The sequence below is a fragment of the Monodelphis domestica genome, chromosome 8 (genome assembly GCF_027887165.1).
Source record: "Monodelphis domestica isolate mMonDom1 chromosome 8, mMonDom1.pri, whole genome shotgun sequence".
Classification (NCBI taxonomy): Eukaryota; Metazoa; Chordata; class Mammalia; order Didelphimorphia; family Didelphidae; genus Monodelphis; species Monodelphis domestica.
The window spans coordinates 186,241,114-186,247,268 of record NC_077234.1 but is presented as its reverse complement, the minus strand read 5'-3'; the positions used below and the strand labels follow the sequence as shown (position 1 = coordinate 186,247,268).

Below are 6,155 nucleotides of genomic sequence, written 5' to 3'. Positions count from 1 at the left end.
CATGTTTGTTGAGTGAGGGGCAAGAGCAGCACTGGAGCGTTTGACTCTTGAGAATCCGAAGACCCATTCCTGAATCCTGGCTCTAGCCGTTTACCTAACTAAGTGGCCTTGGACAAGTCACTTAACTACTCAGTAGTCAGATTCGAAGCCCAAGTCCCTTGTAGCTCTAAATCTCTAATCTTGTGATCTATAAGATGGAAACAGTAATATTTTCATGACTGTTGTGAGGAAAGAGTTTTGTAGATTTTGTTAAGCCCTCACCTTCTGTCTCAGAATCGATTCTAAGTATCAGTCCCAAGACAGAAGAGCAGTAAGGGCTCTAGGCAATGGGGGTTAAGTGACTTGCCAGATCAAGCAGCTGGGAAGTGTCTTGGGGCAGATATGAACCCAGGACCTCTCATCTCCAGGGCTGGTCCTCTGTCTGCTGAGCCACTTGGGAGCCCCTGATGTTTTGGGGATTTCTGTTTTTTATCTTTTTTACCTTTTCCTTCCATCTTAGAATCTGTGAATTGGTTCCAAGTCAGAAGAGCAGTAGGGGCTAGGCAATGGGGGTTAAGTGACTTGCCCAGGGTCACACATCTAGGAAGTGTCTGAGGCCAGATATGAACCCAGGACTCCTCATCTCCAGACCTGCCATCTAGTTGCCCTGATTTTGTTTTTCATTGGAAATGGTGTTGGAGAGGCTGTGGGAAAACTAGCAGTCCAATACAGGATTAGAGTTGTTGCGAATTGGTCCAATAAAACTGAAAAAACAATTGGAAATTATCTGAGAAGAATCACTAAGCTGTTCCTACACATTAGTCACAATGACTATTTGGTATGTGGCCCAAGGAGACCGAAGTAAAAATTATTCATTACAGCACCAAGGATGAGAGAACATACATGATGCTATCAGTAAAAGGGACTACACGCTGGGGGTTAGCAATGGACACTCTGTCCTCCAGAGAAGTGGTGAGGAAACACACATTTCTATCCTTTCTCCCACCTTTTTAGGAAATGCTGCCAGTGTGGCCCTTTGTCCATACTGTGATAGGGAGATAGAAAATCATTTCCAGAGGAGATCAGTTTGGACATGACATCAGGGCTTTACAGATTACTTCAGAAATAAAGTCTACAGAGCAAAGGAATGGGCTGGAGAGTTAGAAAGAAGAGAGAAGACCCAGGGTAGGGTTGGGAAATAATATGAATTTAAAAGTAGCCCGGGGGAGGGGGGCAGCTGGGTAGCTGGGTAGCTCAGTGGATTAAGAACCAGGCCCAGAGATGGGAGGTCCTGGGTTCAAATCTGGCTTCAGACACGTCCTAGCTGTGTGACCCTGGGCAAGTCTATAGCACAATAGTATTCCACCACCATCATATACCACAATTTGTTCAGCCATTCCCCAATTAAGAGACACCCCTTCAATTTCCAATTCTCTACCACCACAAAAAGGATGTTATAAATATTTTTGTACGAGGGTCCTTCCCCCCTTTTTTAAAATCTCTTTGGGATATAGACCTAGTAGTAGTATTACAAGGATATGCATAATTTCATAGCCCTTTGGGCATAATTCCAAAATGTCCCCCATAATGGAATTCACAACTCCACCAACAATGCATTAGTGTCTCAATTTTAATGCATCTCCTCCAACATTTATCACTTTCTTTTACTGCCATATTGGTCAATCTGATAGGTGTCAAGTGGTATCTCAGAGCTGTTTTAATTTACATTTCTCTAATCAAGACGGACTTAAAACAGTTTTCCCTATGATTATTGATAGCTTTGATGTCTTCATCAAGAAACTGCTTGTTCATATCCTTTGACTATTTGCCAATTGAGGAATGGCTTGTAGTCTTATAAATTGGACTTTGTTTTCTACATATTTGAGAAATGAGACCTTTATCAGAAAAATGTGTTATAAAATCCCTCCCCAATTTTGTTGTTTCCCTTCTAATCTAGGTTACATTGGTTTGGGGTTCAAATAGTATATTAATAAAAAATGGAAAAAACAGAGATTACTTACAGCTTCAGAAATCAAGGAAGGCTTCACGGAAGAGATAGTGACACCTGACCTGGGCCTTAAAAGAAAAGAATTTGAACAGATGGATATAGCACCAAGATCATTTCATAATAATGACTCGCCAACTTGGATTTGGTGAGTTAGGTGGCTCAGTAGATAGAGCGATGAGCCTGGAACCAAGAAGACTCATCCATCCCTCCAAGTTCAAATTCAGCCTCAGACACTAACTAGCTGTGCGTTCCTGGACAAGTCACTTAACCCTATTCATCTTAGTTCCCTCTTTTTTTTTTTTAAATAAACCCTCACCTTCCATCTTGGAGTCAATACTGTGTATTGGTTCCAAGGCAGAAGAGTGGTAAGGGCTAGGCAATGGGGGTCAAGTGACTTGCCCAGGGCCACAGAACTGGGTGGCATAATTTGAACTCGGGCATTCCTCATTCCAAGTGCCTTGCTCTATCCACTAGGTAATCCAGCTGACAGGATAGAATAAAAATCAAGCAAATATATAATGCACTATCAAATGGTGTTAAAGATATAATTATGCATGGAGTAAGCAGGGCTAGTAGCATGGATGATATAAGCGCCCCTACCTCAGTTTAGTCAATTATTTTAATCAGCACTAAACCTTTCATCAGAATGCCTCACCATAATTGGAGAGGGCGATTCCTTTGATTTCGCCAGTTTTTCTGTAAGAGGCTGAGGGTTTAGCAGAAAGGGTGCAGGACTTGAAGAAAGGGGAGTCCCATGTTCAAACAAAGCCCCGTGAGCACAGATGAGCCTCTTAGACTCACTCTTCTCATCTGTCAAATGGGGATGATGATACCTGCAGTGTCTACCGCACGGGGCCATTGTCTGGATCAAAGGAGATCGCAGATGTAAAGATTTGTAAACTTGGAGGTGTCACAGAGATACAAGCTACTATTGTGGATGCTGTTATTCTAGAAAGTGTGGCATATCGGATAGAGCACTGGAGCTAGGAAATCCAGCTTCTACTTCTGGCTCTGTCATTTATTAACTGACTTCTACGCCTCCATTTTCTCATCTATAGTATGGGGATGATAAAGCATGTCCTTCCCAACTTGCAAGGTTGTGACAAAGATCTAATGTGTGAGTGAACTAAAAATCTACAAATGTTTTCCCACTTGGGTGGGCTAGGTCCACCATTCCTTCTTTCTTCCCATGACAGATTGTTGTTGTTTGGTCATTTTCAGTCATGCCTAACTCTTTCTGACCCCTTTTGGGGTTTTCTTGGCAAAGATACTGAAGTTGTTTGCCATTCCCTTCTTCAACTCACTTTACACATGGGAAAACTGAAGTCAAAAGGGTTAAGTGACTTTCACAGGGTCACATAGCTAGTAAGTGTCTGAGGCTGGATTTGAACTCAGGAAGGTGAGTCTTCCTAATCTAGGCCCATCCTTCTATTCATGATGCACTTAGCTGTCCTGTAACAGAGATTAATGTTCCCTACAAAGATGCAAAGACGGGAAGGAAGGAAGGAAGGAAGGAAGGAAGGAAGGAAGGAAGGAAGGAAGGAAGGAAGGAAGGAAGGAAGGAAGGAAGGAAGGAAGGAAGGAAGGAAGGAAGGAAGGAAGGAAGGAAGGAAGGAAGGAAGGAAGGAAGGAAGGAAGGAAACTGCATGAACTGGCCTAGAAAGAGTGCTGGTCTTGGAGTCAGGAAGACATGAGTTCAAATTCTGCCTTGAACACCTAATAGCTATGTGATATTGAACACGTCTTTAAACCTCTCTATGCGCCAGTTTTCTCACCTGTAGGATGAAGGGGTTTGACTTGGTGATCCTGTGACCTAAAGCAGAGGAAGTTTGCAGACACTGACCATTGCACTGGAAAGGGGAAGTGGAGGGAAGTCTAGATTCTGCGTAAACAAGAAACTAGATGATTATAGAGTTCAATGAACACAAAAGGCCCCTCCATCTGGTAGGCTGCCTTTTGCTCTGTGTAGGATGGGGACTAGGGAGGAGATGGCACAGTTCCAAAGTCGTTCTTTCTTTCCTGCCCCTCCTTGGACAGATGATTGCTGAAAGAAGCAAGGTCATTTTGATAACACTGACTAGAGTTCAGCATGTACAGTGTGTACTTCTAGGACTCTAAAGACTAAGCAAACAAGCAGATCCAATAGAGCCAAGAAGAAAGGGGTGACATTGATGCTGGAGATCAACATTACTTTGCTCTAAGTGTGAATGGAGCCAGCATGCATTTGATAACTTGTGAGTCCTCCAATGAAGAAGCAGCCAGTGCGTTACACCTGAGGAGCGGTAGAAAGGCAATGAATGGGTCTGGACAGAACGGTCAGAATGGGCGCCCTATCATCTGAGGTAAAAATAGCAGGATGACATTCAGAGGAAGAGAGGCGATGGCCAGGTAGTCCTGCTGAATCCTGCCTTGGCCAGACCTCATTTGGAGTAGTGTAACCAGCCCTAGGGGCAGCTATATGGTGCAGTGAATAGAGCACCAAGCCTAGAGTCAGGAAGGCTCATCTTCCTGAGTTCAAATCCAGCCCCAGACACTTACCAGCTATGTGACTCTGGGCAAGTCAGATGGCATAGCTATTCAGTAAGTAAGATGGTGAGGAGATTAGAAACCATAACATCCACTGAAGAATTTGGGGCTGTTCTGCTTAGAACAGAGAGAACTTCGGGAGGAGAGGGTAGCAGTCCAAATATTTGAAAAGAGGTCAGGTGGAAATGGGATTAGGGCTGTTCTCCTTGGCCCTAGAAGACAGAACTAGGACTAATAATAGGTCTAATCAGTGGAAAGAGAACTGAATTGGAGTCAGAAGACTTGAATCCAAATCCCAATTTTGCTGTTTGATCTTGGGCACATTCCTTAACCCTCTGTGGCCTCCATTTTCTTGTTTGTAAAATGAAGGGTTATCTCTCTTCACTATTATTTGAAATAGTTATAGAAATATTAGCTTTAACAATAAGAAATGAGAAAGTGAAAACATAACAAAAATAAGCCTATTAGCGGACAAGAGAGTGGTTTGCTTGGGTAACCCAGAATATCCAGGGAAGAAACCAATTGAAAACACGAAGAGCTTCACTAAGGTGACAGGCTACAAAATAAATTCACAAAACAATTGTTTTTATACAGTCCTAAGAAAAATCCAGAGGAAATTATAGAAAGTTAATAACCAAAGAATGTATAAATCATATGGAGCCAATCTACCAAGACATTCACTCAGGGCTTATATAAACATAGCTACAAAATATTCTCTGCAGAAATAAAGATGACTTACATAACTGGAGACATTCATTGTTCATGGTTGAAACATGCCAATAAAATAAAAATAATAAGATCAACTAAATAATTTTCTCATTAAAAAAGAAAGTTCAAATGGGAGAAGGATAGGAGGAATGGATAGCAAGATGCCCCAGTTCCCCTTTGACGTCTCCTCATCTCTCACTCTTAACTTTTAATGTTTGCCTCATAAAAGAAAAAATTAGGGTCTTTATAAACAGAACTATAAGGAGTTCATGCCTTACTATAGATTAACTAAATCAGCTTGCAGTCTAACACTTAGCTCTCATCAGCCTCTACTGAAGAAATTGAGATTTGGATGGAAGTGAGAGGAGGTCATTGGAATCCCAGGATGGGTGAAAAAGATATTGAGAAGTCAGCTTGAGAGATTTGGTCTCTCAGGGACATAACAGGATGGAAGAAAGGTGACAGAGTTCTAAAATCAGTTCTACTTTGTAATTCTGTCAATGCCTCAGTTACCCAGATTGAGTAAATGTTGAGTAAAAGAAATAGAACTTTATTATGGAAGTGGAAAGAGTGAGAAAGAAGAGTAATTTATGAAGATAGAAAGGAAAGATATCTGGGTGATGAGGTTGTAGAGGAAGGTAAGGAAAGCTAAGCAAGGATGAAGTATCGATTAAATTCTTCTTTTCAATCTCGAAAGCTCAGTTATTAGGTGAAGAGAAGAAAACTAAAATTAAATAATGGCAGTGTTTGATTTCATAGGCACCCTTGCCATGCCTATACGCATGCAGATATGCCCAGTAGATAGGACAAAAAAGGATTTTTCACTTGATTGAAAATCAAGTGTAGATGAATGGATTGATCTACCTTTTGTCTAATTGATGCTAATCTGTCTTCATGGGGTTGAGTTTGTGGTTTTTGTTTTGCCTACCTAGCC

The 6,155-nt window shown here is 41.7% G+C and overlaps 1 protein-coding gene across 1 annotated transcript in view; it reads left to right on the top strand.

The window, feature by feature from the left end:
- The window catches only part of ATP4B (ATPase H+/K+ transporting subunit beta), a 46,377-nt gene that overhangs the window by 1,277 nt on the left and 38,945 nt on the right, over positions 1-6,155 (top strand). The gene's annotated exons all lie outside the window — the stretch shown is intronic.